This window comes from Chrysemys picta, chromosome 13 (genome assembly GCF_011386835.1).
Source record: "Chrysemys picta bellii isolate R12L10 chromosome 13, ASM1138683v2, whole genome shotgun sequence".
Taxonomy (NCBI): Eukaryota; Metazoa; Chordata; order Testudines; family Emydidae; genus Chrysemys; species Chrysemys picta.
Window position 1 is genome coordinate 14,292,682 of NC_088803.1, and position 18,175 is coordinate 14,310,856.

Here is an 18,175-nt window from a genome sequence, read left to right on the forward strand (position 1 = left end):
GAAGGCACAGGTTCGTGACTGGGGTTCCTAGGCACTATAGTAATACAATTTAATAATATGAAGAAAGAGAAAGAGTTCTGAGCAAATCCTACAGACAATTGCACATCAGCACTAGGGCATGTCAATGTCACAGAACAGAGAACTTCAGCCCTTTAGTGTCGGACCCACATTCCTTTGACACACTGGCAAATTGGCTCCCACTAATTTCTCCCCATAGCTGCTGGGATAGTCTTTCTACTTCCTCTGCAGTGCATTGGTCGGTATGTCATTTACCACTGAGAGACACCCTTGCAACCTAAGCCCTGCCTGCTAACTCCCTGAGAATTAGAGAGTTATGGAAAACCTGCACGGGCCACATGAGAGCTGGAGAAGAGAACTATGACTTCTCTATAACTGTGCATGTAATTAGACTGTTGACTTTCCAGTAGGCGCAGTACCTGGTGTGGAGGCTCTGCCGGCTGCTTTCCCTTCCAGAGACTTTATCCCCTGGTATGCTCTGTCCCAGGCTGAAATGGATTTCGACAAGGAGAGCCATTAGCAGCTGAGGATAGAGGCGGGTTGTGGCATCTCTGGACTTGCTCACCGAGATCATCTCATAGAGGGCGCATGTGGCCTGAAGAGGGAACAAGACAGACACAAGCTTACTTGGAAATCCTACTCCCTCCTGCGTCAGTTCTCAGGACTTCCTGCTTATGTGCTATGAAACTCCCCTGATTCATGGAGAAACAAACCGAGTTAAACTGCCCTGAGCAGCAGGGCGGGGGAAGCCGGGCACTGGCAGGTTGAAGGCTTTGCCTTGTGGAGTCTGGTGACACTAGGCTGCATTGCCACACAGGGGACCTAGCTTTGATTTCGGATCTCGCAGAGCTTCCTGACCTGCAGGGGCTGCAGAGACAGCATGCTTGGGGTGGGAGTAATGCCTCATGGGACTAAGAATGGGAGAGAATAAATCAATGAAGAAAAGAGTGGCTCTTTCATCAGCTTCCTCAGCATCTTTCTTCTCCCTCATTTGGACTTCCACCGTCATTCTTTCATGCTTGCATTGTTTCTTGGCTTCCAAGTACCTCAGAGGGGCCTTTTCTTCTGCATCTGGGGTATAGGGGGGCTGAGACCCTGCTTTTTGGTCAAAATCCATGAGCAAATCTCTCCGTTCGTGTTCTGCGGCTTTCTTCTTAACAGATAGCCCCCTTTCTTTACATACTTCTTCAAGTTCTTTTGAGTCAAGACTCTCATAGGATTGTGATTCACCCATTGTAACTCATCTTTAACCCTTAAAACTCTCCATATCCAATTTAAACTTTAAATAGTGTTGGGTTATGATCTTTAAGCCCAATTGACCTGTGGCATGGGACTCCTGTGCTGACTACGCCAATTGTCACGCTCTCTGGAGTGGTTCACAACTGTGAGTGCCAATCTTAGATCAGACTGTCATAAAACAGGGCAGGCACCCCAAACTAGTAGTATATTCTATCATTGGATTTCACAAAGCCAGTAACAATTGTGCATTCCTGGATTACAGTACCAGTTTTACCAAGGACAGTCTTACCACAGACAGTCCCCTTAGACATTCTAGCCTATCTTGCCACCCAGACAAACTGAACTTTGTGATTAAAAGTTGTTAAAACCAAAAATCACACCACATCAGGTTACTTCCAACCCCAAAGGGTCAGTCACTTACCATAGGTCAATTGGTATTCTGGATCTCACACCAAAAACAATACTGGCAGCCAATTCTCTAGTAAACTAACTAAAGATTTATTAGCTAGGAAAAATAAATGAGAGTTATTGAGAGGTTAAAGCAGGTAAAATACATTAACAGGTGAGTCAAAATTTGTAAATCACAAATGATAGCGGAGATGTAGTAATCTCTTGGTTTCCTAAATGTCTTTTCAGGAACCCAGATGTCTCTGGGGATCTCCATTTTGCATTTGGCATCTTCCCTGTAAGAGTCCAAACAGTCAGAGATACAGGATCATTCCTTGACATCTATTTTATAGCTTTTCCAGAAACCAATCTGAACGGTGTCTTTACCCAAGTGGGTTTTGATGAGTAGGAAATTCAGACTTAGTCTGTGAATTCCCATTGTCAAACACAGTAGCCTTGCTTTGAAGTTAGCAGTCTTCTTCATTTACATTTCCAAGTCTCCAATTGTGTTTGATGGGTAATGTAATTACAGGGATATACACGATGCCAATGTAATGTAATAGCAAACAAGAATCCTTCATTAGTTTTCATAAACTTTACACATCAAGTTCATTCTCATCTTTTAACACCAACATACACTTTTGAACTAGGGGTAACTAATTACAGGGATATACACAATACAATAGCAATCAACAGGTTATAAAGATAAATGTTTCCTTTAACTTTTCCTTTGAACTAAACAAACACACAGGTGAACTGCCTGATTACACTACAATAGCTTTTGACACTCCTTTGATTTCTATTAGCATCTGAGTGAATTAGCCTGCAACCCTATCCTGAGCTGGCACCAGGGCAGACAGCGTCACAGGGGTTTCTCAGAGCTCCAATATGGATGCGATGAATGGAACCCTCCCCCAAGGGTTTGTCAGGACATTATGGAATAGCCCCAAAACGGAGGGGATATTCTGTCCCTGTAAAGGTAGCGGTGCTAGGAGTCAGCCCACCCTTGTCACGTGGCGTGGCCCTGTCAGATTTTCAGATGTCTGATATACGTAAGGAGCTGGGAAATACTGGTAGGGAAGAAGTGGTCCAAGGAATAAGTCATGTTCAGGAGGAACTCCTGTTATGTTTCTGTAAGGACCTGGGACCAGGAGCCTTGCAAAATGGGAGGGCCAGGACTCCCCTCTCTCCCAGTGAATTGGGATGAGCTTTAGGAAGGGGATCAGCATACATGCTGCCTCCTCCCTCCTAGCAGAGAAAACACCAGCAGGAGAAGGCTGAACCCAGGGGTGCTGGAACACGTTGTGTAGTGGGGGTGCTGAGAGCCATTGAACCAAACTGTAAACCCTGTATGTGATGGAAACTGCTTCAAGCCAGGGGGTGCTACAGCACCCGCGTTCCCCCAGTTCCAGCACCTATGCCTGAACCCTCTGAGCCTGAGGACTGACTGGGGAAAAGGGCCACCAGGAGAATCTGGCTAAGGCCCCACAGTTGGCTAACTTACAACCCAGCATAAAGGAGGAGACTGGGGGAGTCCTGCCTGCAGGAGAGGTGGAGGGACTGCCTGAAGTAAATGCCACCTCCAGGAGGAAGGCTAGGGGGTAGGGAATCCTGTCTTATGGAGGGAAACCAGAAGGACAGTTCGAAACACAGCCCAACTGCTGCCAGGGAGGCTGGGAACAGCTTTGAGGAAGCTCCTCAGAAGTTGGGTGGGAAGAAGCCACAAGGAGCCACAAATCCAGGGCGGGAAAAGCAGAAGCTGCAGACCCATGGGAGTTGCTAACAAGCAGGGAAAAGGGAGGAACAGCTCAGGGAAGTGGTGAGGGATTGAAGGAACAGTCCTTAGCAGCCTATCATGGGGTCCGTGGGCTGGAACCCAGAGCAGAGGTCAGGTCTGGATTCCCCAGCAAGAGGCAAAGTACCGACCTCAGGACTAAGAGACCAAGAATGATGAGGCTCAGATGGGGGCTGAGGGCCTGGCACAGAGGCCACTACATGTTGGGTTTTCCCATATTGGACTTTTCTGTTAACCCTGGAAGAGGTGACGTGGCCAGAGGGCCAGACCATGGAACCTGCAGAGTGTTGCAGAACCAGGAGGCTGGACAAGGGGACACCAGTGTGGAATAAGCCCTGCAGCATCATGTCCTGGCATGAGGAGGCGCGTTGGCGGTGAGTGTGCCCTGTGACCGAGACATAGGATAGATTTAACTGTATGGGGCTGTGGATGTTCGAACAGTGACTTACGGCAGCAGACGTGTGAGAGGTTTGGTGCTCAGATCTGTGGTGACTCTGCAGCTTCACAACCAGGTTCTTCATCACCTGTCCTCCGAGGGCCGGGTCAGCAGACAGGAACTGCCACAGCTCGGCGGAATTGCTAGAAATTCAGAAATACGGCAACATGAGGGACTGGATGGCTTAGGAGAAAAGCTATTAAACCTCTTCACCCATGTAACCTCTTTGTAAGAGAAATCCTCCTGTGGAGCCAACGCCCTGCCCAGCAGTCCAGTCCCCAGAGCTTGTGCAATTCAATGTGGAGCATGAACAAGGACTCCATGGACCTCAGATTGAGAATCACTGGCACAGAATATGGAGCATTTCAGCTCAAGGCTGCCAGTGTGAATCTGGCCTCAGTTGGTCACGACCTGTTACTGGCTGATGGCTAATACCAAGAGGCTGATGGCTAATGGCTAATACAGCTTCTCTGAAAGCAGATATCCTATATGAAATGAACTAAGGGTCTCGGTCCAGTGCCCAGTGCACGCTGTCCACATTACAGAGTCAACCACCATACTTGGCCCTTGTTGGTAGGTTCAGGGATTGAACGGGACATGGAGGCTGAATGAGCCTTTCTTGCCTAGTCGGCAGCCCCTCCACCTATGAGCTCAGAGTGTTGTTAGGGGCAGTGTGGAGGAAGCTTCATCGTCACTTCCTGGGCTGCAGCTGAGGTCTTCATTGTCCAAGGGTGTCAATGGGGCACCTTTCACCAGCATTAAATTCCCTTTAAAAAAAAAGGGAGCGGGCATGCAGCAGCATGGCTCAGCTCTCCGCAGCGCTCAGCCAACAACTGTGTGAGGGAGGGTTTCAGTGGAGTCCTCTGATCTGCAGGACTGGCTCTAGGATTTTTGCCGCCCCAAGCAAAAAAAATTTTGGCCGCCCCCACTTTTTTTTTCGTGCCCCCCTCCCCCGGCCCCGTCCCAACTCCACCCCTTCCAAACTCCTTCTCCAAATCCCCAGCCCCGCCTCCTCCCCCAGGTGTGCCACATTTCCCCCCCATTGCTTCCTGGAGGCCCCCGCGACCTCCCGCCCTAGCTCACCTCCGCTCTGCCTGCTCCCCCGGGTGCGCTGCCGCTCTGCTTCTCCCCCCTCCCTCTCAGACGAAGGACGGGGGAGAAGTGGAGCAGCGGCGTGTTCAGGGGAGCAGGCGGAGCGGAGGTGAGCTAGGGTCGGGGGGCGCAGGAAGTAACGGGGGGTAGAGGAACCACTCCCTGCTCCAGCTCACCTCCGCCTCCCCTGAGCGCTCCCCGCTCAGCTTCTCCTCCCTCCCAGCCTTGCTGCACAAAACAGCTGTTTTGCGCGTGGCAAGCCTGGGAGGGAGGGGGGAGAAGCAGAGCGGCGGCACATTCAGGGGAGCAGGCAGAGCGGAGGTGAGCTAGGGTGGGGGGGGAGCGCAGGAAGTAACGGGGGTAGAGGAACCGCTCCCCGCTCCAGCTCACCTCCGCTCCACCACCGCCGCCTCCCCCGAGCGCCCTGCTGCTCGGCTTCTCCTCCCACCCAGACTTGCTGCGCCAAACAGCTGTTTCTCGCGCAGCAAGCCTGGGAGGGAGGGGGGAGAAGCGGAGCGGCGGCGGCGCGCTCAGGGAAGCAGGTGGAGGTGGAGCGGAGGCAAGCTGGGGCGGCGAGCTCAGGTGGAGGGGGCACTTTTTCCCCATGCCCCGAAGTCAGCACCTATGATGGACGGTTCAAGAATGCCGCCCCTAGAAATGTGCCGCCCCAAGCACCTGCTTGTTTTGCTGGTGCCTGGAGCCGGCCCTGCTGATATGGATTGTTTCTGGAACTCACCGCTTGGGATCATCCATCATAAAACCACGCTTTGCGTAATCACTGTTGTTCAACTTTTCCTGCCCAAACACAAATGTGCTTCAGACAGCAAACGTTCCACCTAGGCTCACTATCTGTACGTTCAGATGAAGGAGAACGGCGGAATGAGCTCTGCGCTTGCCAGCCGGAGTAGCAAAGGGATAGTGAACTTAAGAACACAGACGTAAATCCACCCCCTGCTCCAGGACCCATGAGCACTGACCGTAGGTGCGGGGGACTGTGCTTTTAAGAACCCCTCCCACAAGCACATCTCTAACAAGTCCCAGGGGCCGGGAGAGAGGGACTGGGAATGAGAGCTCCTGCCTTGCACATGGGGAGACACATTCAGGGAATGGGGGAGAGGAATCTCTGACAGGTGGATTTTGCTCACTGTGGTTTGTGGCTGAAAAGAGAAGAGCCATCAGGAGGAGAGGGCAGGTAATTTGCCCCATGTAGAGGGGGGAGATTCAGTCCTCAACAGTCAGTGCTTTATACTTTGCCTTAGTAAGACCAAACAATGTGCTCAGTGGAGAGGTTCTCATATAGGGCCTCAAAGGATCACGCAAGGCCTGAAGAGTGGAGGCATTTTGTACCTGTCTGTAGGGAAGGAGTAGTCCAGAAGGCATGAGATCACTGTGTCCAGATGCTCCGCCTCACCAGCCAGCAGGGCCACTAACTTCTTCATCAGGGTCCTGGAGCTGGGCTGCTGGACTGAATCCAACCGGCTGTAAACCCCAGCCACAAGGTCTGCTGCCTGAGAGAGAGGGAACCAGATGAGACGGGAAAAGACTCTCATCCCATCCTGCAGCTGGGGCAAGAGGGAACCTCAGCATCCCTGGAGAATCAGAGTTAGCCTCTAGGTTTTGCCTAAAAGTCACAATTTCCTATATTATTGGCAGGGCTCATTTCAGAGCCTTACAAGGTGCATTGTCGCAAAGACCACATATCAATGGCTCAAAGGAGATGAGTCCTATCTAGGCACAATACAGGGGTAACATAAGAATGGCCATACTTGGTCAGACCAATTGTCCATCTAGCCCAGTATCCTGTCTTCTGCTGGTGCCAGATGCTTCAGAAGAAATGAACAGAACAGGGCAATTTATCGAGTGATCCAGCCCCTGTCACCCAGTCCCAGTTTCAATCAGAAGGCGTAGGGACACCCTGTGCAAGGTGTTGCACCCCTGACCACCTTGGCTAATAGCCATTGATGGACCTGTCCTCCAGGAACTTCTCTAATTCTTTTTTGAACCTGGTTATACTTTTGGCCTTCACGACATCCCCTGGCAATGAGTTACGAGTTGTGTTGTGTGAAGAAATATTTCCTTAGGTTTGTATTAACCCAGGTTTGTGTGTGTGTGTGTGTCTGTGTGTGTGTGTGTGTGTGTGTGTGAAAGGATAAATAAAACTTCCCTATTTACTTTCTCCACACCATTCATGAATTTATAGGTGTGGGCATCCCATGGATTTATACAGAAGCACTATGATATTTTCTGTCTTATTATCTATCCCTTTCCTAATGCTTCCTAACATTCTGGTAGCCTTTTTGACTGCCATTGCACACTGAGTGGATGTTTTCAGAGAATTGTCCATGATGACTCCACCCTTGAGTGGTAACAGCTGATTTAGACCCCCTCCGTTTGTATGTATAGTTGGGATTATGTTTCCAATATACAGGAATCAGACTAGAAGATCTGATGGTTCCTTCTGGCCTTAAACTCTCTGAACGTATGACTGTTCCCAGCACTGGGAATTCTAGTTTCCATCTATCTCAGCAGCAGCGCCCCATACCTTCTCCACCTTAGTCCCACCGCTGTTCACCATGGCAGACAGCAATCCCTCTGCAGTTGGCTGGCAGTTATTGTTGCAGTGATTCGTCAGGCCATCCATAACAGTCAGAATGAAATCTGTCCTCTCTCTTGGGTTGAAATAGACTCCAAAGAGCTGAAGCATACAGGGAAAAGTGTAATTTACAAAAGGCCTGTCCTGATTCCACGGGGGGCTGATAACTACTGGAGCCCAGAGAAAGCCCTGTCTGGGGGTTGCAGGTCCTCTCCAGCTTCTCAGAGGCTCTGTTTTATTCCTTTCTATTACAGGGCCCCAGTGGCTGATGAGGCTTCTGCTGCGAAAGCATATCACTCACAGTGAGGCAAGAGGACTAGTTAAACCATTACAGTAGCCAACCTAGGAGTGCTGCCGTGCACGTCAGGATGTGCATTTAGTGGTGTCAGACACCTACTTCTCAGGCATCTGAGGTGCAAAGGTCACCATTAAAATATCAGCAGTTGCGGGATCCATGTAGTAATATTAGTAATGACTGTTACAGTACTCGGTCTTTGACTGTGACTGTATGTGATACCCTCCTACAACACATCCCAGCATAAATACAGCACCCAAGTCCTGATTACGACACCATCACCATACTTCCTGGCTTGCAGCCTGACCCAAAGACCATTGAAATCAATGGAAAGACTTCCATTGGCTTCAATAGGTTTTGGATCAAGCCTATATAGTACAGACCTCGTTGTGACAGCTTCTAACAACCCAAAGTACTAGAGCAGTAGGCGTTCAACCTTCCCCATATGGACACTCCCTTTCCTATACTAGGACCCTCCCAGAGTCCCCTTCCAAACTAGCCAAGACCCTGTCCCATTTGGCAATAAGGAAAGGCAGGGTGGCTGTGCCCCCCAGGTTGGGAACCCATCTGCTAGAGCAATGGTTCTCAATCAGGGATACACATACCCCTGGGGGTACACACAAGGGCGGCAGGTTTGTATAATTTTTGGCATTGCCCAGAATGGGTCCAAGTCCTGCCTCCCCCTACACCTGCCTCAGGCTCTGGGAGGGAGTCTGGGTGCGGAAGGGGGTTTGGGGTGCAGGCTCTGGGAGGAAGTTTGAGCACAGGCTCTGGGAGGGAGTCTGGGTGTGGGAGGGGGTTTGGGGTGCAGGCTCTGGGAGGAAGTTTGAGCACAGGCTCTGGGAGGGAGTCTGGCTCTGGGAGGAAGTTTGAGCACAGGCTCTGGGAGGGAGTCTGGGTGCGGGAGGGGGTTTGGGGTGCAGGCTCTGGGAGGAAGTTTGAGCACAGGCTCTGGGAGGGAGTCTGGGTGCGGGAGGGGGTTTGGGGTGCAGGCTCTGGGAGGAAGTTTGAGCACAGGCTCTGGGAGGGAGTCTGGGTGCGGGAGGGGGTTTGGGGTGCAGGCTCTGGGAGGAAGTTTGAGTGCAGGCTCTTGCCGCCCCTGGGGGTACAGGGGGTACATCAACTCATCTAGATATTTGCTTAGTTTTACAACAGGCTACATAAAAAGCACTAGCAAAGTTAGTCCAAACTAACATTTCATACAGACAATGACTTGTTTATACTGCTCTATCTACTATATCAGTGTTTCTCAATCTGGGGGTGGCAACCCCCAGGGGGGTCATGGGATGGGTTTAGGAGGGTCACAAGTTTAGGGTCGCCATTGGGGTGGCAAGCAGGGCCCCCGCAAATCTAAGATATATGCAGAAGCTGAAACCCAAGCCAAGCCCAATGCCTAGGTTTGCCAACTTTGTAACATTTAAAAACCAGACACTCATGCAGGAGTGCTGGACCTCTTCTGCCCTGCCTCTTCTCTCCGAGGCCCTGCCCCCCATTTGGTCCTCTTCTCCCCTTCCACTGTTGCTCACTGCTCTTCCCCTCTTCCCCGCCCAGGTCAGGAGCAATTTGCCTGCTGGGAGCTGCAGCCGCATGATGTGGGTAGGTGGCGGCCCCAGTTGAGTAGGGGCTGGTGCGGGTGATGACCTGGCACCTCCCCACCTCCCTCACCCACAGTAACTGGACTTTGGGTGTCCGTCAGTAGATCTGACCGGACACTATCAGATCCCCTTTTCAACCAGATTTTCTGGTCGAAAACCGGGCACCCGGCCACCTTACCACCGCCCGGGGCTCAAGCTGAAGCCCGAACCCCGCCACCTGGGACTGAAATCAGTGTCTCCTGAAAGAGGTACAATAGTCTGGAAAGATTGAGAACCACTTGCTAGAGAGTAGATCACTCTATGAGCATTTGTTGTCTTCACTGTTGTAGCCGTGTCGGTCCCAGGATATTAGAGACACAAGGTGGGTGAGGTTCTATCTTTTATTGAACCAACTTCTGGTAGTGAGAGAGACCAGCTTTTGAGCTACACAGAGCTCGTCTGTCTCTGTCTGAAGAAGAGCTCTGTATGGCTCCAAAGTTTGTCTCTTTCACTTACAGAAGTTGATCCAATAAAAAAATTGGACCTCACCCATCTTGTTTCTTTCTGAGCATGTCATTTCTAGCCATGAGTAAGGGCAGGAGCTGTAATTCTTGGGTAAGCCATACACAATAGAGATGGGCGATCCAGGGACAGGAAGTAGTTTGGAGCTGTTCGATACCGTATTGGACTGACACCAATGTAGAATGGTCATTAGTGCCAGGCTGTGATTACCTCTGCGACCTTGGAGGGGCTGTTGCAAACCACAGTGGGGCTCCAAGCAGCCAGAAATTCCTTGTTCCTCTGTTCAGTCCATTCCACATTGTTTCTGTCCAACTGTGCAACTGAAATACATGTTAATAACACTCTTAACTTTCCATTCTGCTTCCTGGCTTCTGCTCTCATCCCTCTTTACTGGACAAAGCCCTTTGTTTGGCCCTGATCCAGGAAAGGATTTAAGCACGTACATTATTCTAAGCAGATGAATAATCCCAGGGACTTCTGTGGGACTACTCGCCTGATGAAAGTTACAGATGTGCGTAAATGTTGTGCTGGATCAGGGCCTTGACCCCCAGAGTAAAGTGGCTCTATCAAGTGGTGACTGGAATCTAGCCAAAACACTTCAGTGGCATAGAAGTGGATTAACACAGTCATGAATTGAGCCCCAGATTTGGATCCAGATTTCCAACACCCATCAAAGTTCTGGGGCGTTCGGGGTACAGGCATCTCGAACTGATCTAATTGGTCTGATGGCGTTTAATCCCTTATCATCGTGTCCTACTGACCCTTCCCATTCCCACTGATGGAATGAGCTCTACCAGTCTCAGTTTGCGGTAACGTGTGTTGCCTTTCTCTGTATTCCCCCCCTCCCCTTTCCTTTCTTTGAAAGTCAGGGCTAGAATTACGGGATGACTATCAGACGCTTGTTTCTAGAGCCACAAAAAAACCAGCACTCTGTTCAAAGGAACAAATACCGAGCCAGATGCTCTACTTCTTCCTCAGGCACTATCCTGAACGGGAGCTTTGCCTGAGGAAAGTCTCTAGCATTTAGCTCCCAGGAGGGGGATTCAGATGCTCATCAGTGCTTCTCTTACTCTTTTGGCGCCACGCAATAGAGACGAGGTAACCAACAGCCTCTGCTGCCTTTGAGCGGATCGCCTTGACGGGATCCCCACAGCGGATCCCCAGCACTGCAACCAGGTGTCCGAGCCTGGTGAATGGAGACGCTTCCTAATTGTACAAAAGAGAAGAGGAGGAATCCATTACCACTGCAGGTAAAGCGGGCTGTGTCTCCTAGGCAAGGAGTCTATATCCACACAGTCCCTTTCTATAATGGGGCGTGATCCTCAGCTCTCCCTCTTCAGAAGAGGCGTGGGAGAGTGCCCTGTAGGTCTAGTTTGCAATCAGGTCACTAGAAGTCAAGAGTTACTCACATCCAGTTTGACTTCTGTGGCCACGAAGTTTAGGAGTAGCATGCTGCTCCATATAGCCCTCCCCCGCAAGCAATCTTTCCTGGACTGCATCCAGGAGTCCATGAGCTGCAGGAAAAACAAGAGAGGTTAAAAATAACAGGGGGAAAGGGTGTATACAAGTGATCCCCAAAGGATAATCTTTATTCTGGCTGAATCATCTCACTCTTACAGATACAGGCTGCGTCTGCTTTGTGCAGACTCAAAATACACATGGAATTCTTCTCTTCGAACGAAAGCAAAGTGCACTTCTCTCTGAGGGCCCAGTCACACACCCGCTGAAGTCAACGAAAGTTTTGACATTGATCTAAGGACCGATCCAATGCCCACTGAAGTCAACGGAAAGGTCCCCATTTGATTTCAATGAGCATTGAATCGAGCCTTTAATGGATGCAGGATTGGGTCCTATGTAAGGAAGGGAAGGGCCAAGTCTTGTCTGGACAAGCCACACAATCCAGCATTTCATTCAGCAAAATAAGAGCAGCTGGAGGAAAACTTCTATTCTTTCATATTGCAGACTTTGGGCCAGCCCTCATGCTCTGTAGTTAGCGGCACTCTTGGTTCCCATTGCACCCATTGGTTCTCACTGTGGGACAGCTGGAGCTGGGAGTTCTGTGGAGGCCGGGTGCCAGCCCTCACGGGGGACTAGAGTCCTGGCAGCGACCCCTCCAATTGCATCAGGAGTGGCAATGATGGGCAGTAAAGGGAATAACGTCCTCATTTGGAAAGGACACTGTGATGTAAGGGCCACCAGGAGACAGGAAAGAAACTGAGGGTAACAATGGAGGAGATTGTCAGACCTCACAGATGGAAATAGAAGACTCCCCCGTGCTACATGAACCTTGTCACATATGCCCTAATAGGAGAACCCTGTGGAGATGGGGCACTCCGTTCTTTCCTTAACTCTCCTTTCCCTCACAAGCTCTTAACAAGATTTTCCTGTTCCTCTTCCCTACCTTACCATCCTCCAACCGGCATCTCCAGATCCTGTTTACCTGCAAGATCATCTCTAGCTCAGCTGGAACTGGATTTTCTAAAATCAGACTCTGGAGCATCTCGTGGAGGGTCTGCAATGTTCCAATGAAGAGGTCCTGAAAGAAGGGGGAACCGTTATGCTCAGCGCCACAAAGCTGTGGATTATACAAATAATTTATCTTATGGGCTTGAGGCAAGAATCACAAAGTGAAATTCTTTGGCCTGTATTATACAAGAAATCAGGCTAGATCAGGGGTGGCCAACCTGTGGCTCCGGAGCCATATGCGGCTCTTCAGAAGTTAATATGCGGCTCCTTGTATAGGCACCGACTCCGGGACTGGAGCTACAGGCGCCAACGTTCCAAGGTGCCCGGGGGTGCTCATCAGGGGCGTAGCCAGGTGGAGGGAACAGGGGCAGTGGGGAAAAAAAAGCGCCACCCGCTGCGGTGCTTTTACTGACAGGGCGGTGCTCCGGGTCTTCGGCGGCACCTCGACGGTGAGACCTTCACTCGCTCTGTGGGTCTTCGGTGGCACCGTGGTGGCGGGACCTTCACTCGCTCTGCGGGTCTTCGGCGGCACCTCGGCTGCGGGACCTTCACTCACTCGGCGGGTCTTCGGCGGCACCTCGGCTGCAGGACCTTCACTCGCTCTGCGGGTCTTTGGCGGCACCTCGGCTGCGGGACCTTCACTCGCTCTGCGGGTCTTTGGCGGCACCTCGGTGGCGGGACCTTCACTCGCTCTGCGGGTCTTCGGCGGCATTTCGGCGATGAAGCTTCAGTGCCGCCGAAGACACCCGGAGCCAGTGAAGGTCCCGCCGCCGAAGTACTGCCAAGACCCGGAGCGCTGCCCCGTCAGTAAAAGCGCCGCAGCAGGTGGCACCTTTTTTTTTCTGCTCCCGGGTGAGTAAAATGAAAAAGGCGCCACTTGTGCTCGGTGGGGGAGTGGCCGCTGCCCCGCTTCCACCCTAGCTACGCTACTGGTGCTTACTGCTCAACCCCTGGCTCTGCCACAGGCTCTGCCCCCACTCCACCCCTTCCCGCCTCATCCCCTGAGCCTGCCGTGCCATCGCTCCTCCCCTCCAGAGCCTCCTGCACGCCACCAAACAGCTGATCGGGACGTGCGGAGAGGGAGGGAGAGGCACTGATCAGCGGGGCTGCCAGAGGGCGGGAGGTGCTGGGAGTGGGGTGGGGGAGCTGATGGGGGGCTGCTGACATATTACTGTGGATCTTCAGCAATGTCCATTGGTAAATTCTGGCTCCTTCTCAGGCTCAGGTTGGCCACCCCTGGGTTAGATGATCGAATGGTCCTTTCTGGCTTCCAAGTCATAAACCAATAGAATTTATAGTTCAGACCTTGTCCTAAGAGAAGGTCTATAAAAATAAGGCCAGATCCTCAATGAGTGCATATTGACATAGCTCCATCAGCGGGCGTGAAGCTACACGGATTCATACCAGCGAAGGGTCTGGCCCGTACTTCTTGTACACAATAGTTGCTAAATAATTAGCTACTTCACTTATTCAATAATGTGGGTGCCCTGAGCACAAGAGAAACCGTATTTAGATTTATTCTGGGCAGTGAATCCTTCAGGAATCTCGAGAAAACTAGCCTCATGTTTCAACTGATATTGGCCTGCCGTAATTCAAAGCTGTGCTCTTGACAATCACCCAGAAAGCCAGATGCATCGTTATATCCCTGCCTCATTTCCATTATAAACCAAAGGAAACTGATAACAGAAAGACATCATCTTCCAAATCATCCCCCAAACCTGATGTAATGAATTCATCAATGCCTCCCTTGGGAAGATAACATGCAGCAAAGCCCTTATCAGAGAGTAAAGAAAATGTTATAGCTAAAGAAAGTCCTACATTGAAATGAGATTTTTTAACATTAGAAAAAAAGATCACTTTAATAAATATATCACCTTGTCTTTGCAGGAGCGCCGCCAGCTTTTCTGCTGCCCTAGGCGGCGGAAGGTCCCGCCCCGAAATGCCGCCCCCCACAGAGGCGGCGGAAGGTCCCGCCGCCGAAATACCGCTGTGGTCGCCACCCCCGAAATTGTAGCGCCCTAGGCGACTGCCTAATGGGTTGCGCCGGCCCTGTGTCTTTGCCCTTTACTCCTCTGGGTCTTAGATACTATTCACTCCAATGATTTGGTTAGAGAGAGCATATGTGAGCATGCAGGATGTGAGGCAAATTAAGTGTTCTAAATTCTATTGACTTTGGTAGTGAATTTGGTCCAGTGTCTGTAATTTCTCTCCCCTCAACTTTAGGGCCATTAATCGCTTTTCAGAATTAAAAAGCGCAGGCACTGAAAGCTTTAGCAACTCTGACAGTACGGGTCAGATATTTAAAGATTTGCCACCATATTTACACCCACAATTTCAAGGCGCAGCTTTGCTCCTACTGGTCTTTTCACCCGTCAAGTTGATCACTTCGATGCCAAAATACTGGATTTAGGTGTGAAATCAGGTATTTCAGGTGCCCACGTGAGCTAAGGTGTAACTGCAAATAATTGCAGGTCAAAAGTAGGGACTAAAGTAAAGTTCAGGCTGAAAATGTGGCTGTATCGAGTGCCGCAGGACCCCAACTTTATTCAGCCCCTTCATGCAAGAGGACCTAGCTGTGGGAGGTGCCACACACCAGAAATATCTGGTCAGTGATCAAACAATAGCCAGCCCCATTTCTGGGGCAAGCACTAAGTACGTTTTCCTCATTCCACATGCCTCATTCTAGCTTCACCACCCAGATTGGATCCCCAGTAGTTCCCTAGTAAATTGAAAACGGATGGATCATTTTCATAATTGGGAATGTGGCAGCTACTTGCTGTATGCATGGGACGAATGATCAGGGCCACGTCACCGGGGTTAAAGTCCCCAACTGAAACTCCACAATGGCGTTCCATGAGAAATTTCGCTGACAGTGTAGTCACATATCACCAATATGGGCCCAAAGTAAGTAACAGGAAGCCATTCTTGAGTTACCTTTGTGTCCTGGGCGCTTGTACCCCTGATTACTCCTTGCGCCTGCAATGTGGTTAGAAGTGGCAGGGAAAACACGCTCTTGAGGAATGTTCTCAGCAAGACCCTTCTCTGGTGGGAGCCCATGGCCTTCACCACATGCTTTTTGCTGGTAAAAGGAAGAAGCCTGGATTGGACTTTGAGGTGCTGAAGCGTAACAGAGGCATCAGATGGTGAGGACATGAACTGAGGGTTATGCTGAAGGAGCGTGAGACTAAGAGACATTTGGACTATACAAGAGAACAAGATCATGTGAACAGTAACAATGTAGAAGAGTAAGACACTGGCAAAGATTAACAGAATACAGGAAAAGCACAGGAGGGCAGGGACTGGTGACCCGAATAGGAAATCTGGCTCAGAAACGCTACAGAAGAGAGTGAAGGAAATGACTCAGCTGACACCTCCAGAAAGAAAATCATCTCAAAATGTCTGCAGAGACTCTTGGCTTTGAATCACATGTGGAGTAAAGAGGATTACAATGTTACTGGATAGAAAATCATCAGTCAGCCATGCAATAGTCCCCCAGCTCCTCCCCAAAGAGTCCTCAGCATCTAAAGAGAAAAAGGCACCGAGCATGGAGTGAGAAGCCAGGTGTGAAGGCTGGGCAGTTAAATGAGAAGTCATGTTACCTCAGTTCAATAATGATGGCCATGGCCTGGAGCCGTATGGTGCTGGAGAGAGAGTCCCGGGGTTCTTTCTTAATCATCTCCTGTAAGTCACAAAGGGGCAAACATAGTAAATGAGACACAAGTGCTCCCAGCATCAGTCCTACTCCCTCACACATTCATTGAGGAGGTTATACAAAGCCCTGGCATCACAGCTAACTCTGGAGGCCTCGAAAAAGGCTAAATTAGCCACAGGCTTCTCCGGAGTCTCCAATAAATCCCCAGCTAAAAGAACATCAGATATTCCAAAAGTAACAAGGAGCCCAGCCAAAACCCAGGATCTTCCTTTCTGATGGAAGAGCTCCCAGATCATGAAGCTACTCAGCCAGTGTTGTTGTCCAAAGGGATCTCATCCCTTTCTACCCAGCCACAAATTCACTCCCTCATTTCCTCATCCATCTCTGTCCACTTATCTCCTACTTCCCACCAACTAGCATCCTCTCTCTGTCCATTCACACTAATATTTCCAGTCAATCAGCACTGACCTCAATTTTACACACTGAAATAATTGCTTCAGTGTATACAACAAAGTTCTTTACAACTCTCCAGATTCCATGGACCCCTAGCGTGGGTTTAGCAGCTAAGTATTCTCCACAGTTCATCAATCTTTTCCAACCAACAACACGGACCCTGTGTATATTATTTACTCACCACTATGGCTCCTGCAGTGTCTGATGCAAAGTTGTAAATAAAAAAGTCAGGCATGTTATGCCAGTCGATGCTCTTGCTAAGAACAGACAAGAGTCTTAAGAAACTTTTTTTCATAATGAAATCCTAAACCAAAATGAGAAAAAATATATATCAGGGTGAAAGGGATTTAGATAGAGAACATCATCGGGTAGAATATTCTACCTTCATTCAAAACCCCTCCACACGGAACACCTGGTAGATAAATTAACAATGTTGCAGAGCAATGAATAGTCAGGATCAGAAATCGTGGTGAGTTGAGGATGATGATGTATCCGGGCAGCACCTACAATATACTGGGCTCTGTCTGCAAACAAAGGAAGACACAGGCCCAGCTCCCAAGAATTGACAGTCTAAGAAGGGTTCTGATGGCTTCCAGCAGAATGTTGGCTTGTGTAGGACCTGACTGTGTGAGCTACTTGTTCAGAGAAGGGTTGGATCAAGGAGAACAAGCAGAACAGCAATGGGACTCCATGGGGAGGACTCCACACAGGGCCTGTTTTCTGTAGGACAAGTAGCCAGATGTAGCGTGACCATGTGTAATAAATGAAGGGGGGGGCTCCCTTTTATGAACACCCAGCCAGCCAGTTAGCTAAAAAGTCCCTCTTGGTGGCTGTTCTCTGCTTGCTTTACCTGTAAAGGGTTAACAAAGTTCCCCAGCTAAAGGAAAAGGAGTGGGCACCTGACCAAAAGATCCAATGGGAGGGCTAAACATTTTTAAAATGGGGAAAAAACTTCTCTTTGTCTGTGTCTGTTCTCTGGAGACGGGACACAGAGCAGCAATTCTGTGTAAGGCTGGAACCAGGTATGAAAATTCATCTTCCATACCGAGAAAAATCATTGGACAGGGAATGTTTAACTAGACGCGATCAGGTTTATTTCTTTATTTTGGCTTGTGGATCTCCTCTGTGCTAACCCCAGATACTTTTGTTTTGCTTGTAACCTTGAAGCTGAACCTCAAGAGAGCTATCTTGATGCTTAATTTTTGTAATTGTTTTCTTTTAAGATCTAGCAAAAAGCCTAAGTTCCAGATGCACTTTCTTCCTTTTTGTTTTTAACAAAATTTACCTTTTTTAAGAACAGAATTGGATTTTTGGTGTCCTAAGAGGTTTGTGCATGTTGTTTAATTAGCTGGTGGCAACAGCAGATTTCCTTTGTTTTCTTTCTCAGCTCTTCCCCGGGGGGGTGGAGGGGAGGAGAAAGGGGCAGGATTTGAAAGGGCTTGAGGATACCCCACAGGGAAGAATTCCCAAGTGCTCCTTCCTGGGTCCAAGGGGTTTTTTTGCATTTGGGTGATGGCACCGTTTACCAAGACAAGGTCAGAGAAAAGCTGTAATCTTGGGAGTGTAATACAAGCCTGGAGTGGCAAGTATTGATTTTTTTAAATCCTTGCCAGCCTCCACCTTCTGCACTCGAAGTGCCAGAGTAGGGATTCA

The 18,175-nt window shown here is 49.8% G+C and overlaps 1 protein-coding gene and 1 long non-coding RNA gene across 3 annotated transcripts in view; one reads left to right on the top strand and one right to left on the bottom strand.

Moving 5' to 3' along the window:
- Positions 1-7,110: 7,110 nt before the first annotated feature.
- LOC135975547 (uncharacterized) lies at positions 7,111-11,364 on the bottom strand. Its single transcript, XR_010592462.1, has 3 exons — positions 11,022-11,364; positions 10,162-10,271; positions 7,111-7,662 (listed from the first exon to the last, which is right to left on the bottom strand). It is a non-coding gene; the product is annotated as an uncharacterized LOC135975547 (long non-coding RNA).
- Positions 11,365-17,523: 6,159 nt separating this feature from the next.
- LOC122173089 (glucose 1,6-bisphosphate synthase-like) overlaps positions 17,524-18,175 on the top strand; it is a 72,438-nt gene continuing 71,786 nt past the window's right edge. Inside the window, exon 1 of one of the 2 annotated variants that reach the window (XR_010592187.1) lies at positions 17,524-17,544. The gene's annotated coding sequence lies outside the window, so the exon portion shown is untranslated. The remainder of the gene's footprint in view (positions 17,545-18,175) is intronic. The other variant, XR_010592185.1, reaches the window with a different exon arrangement.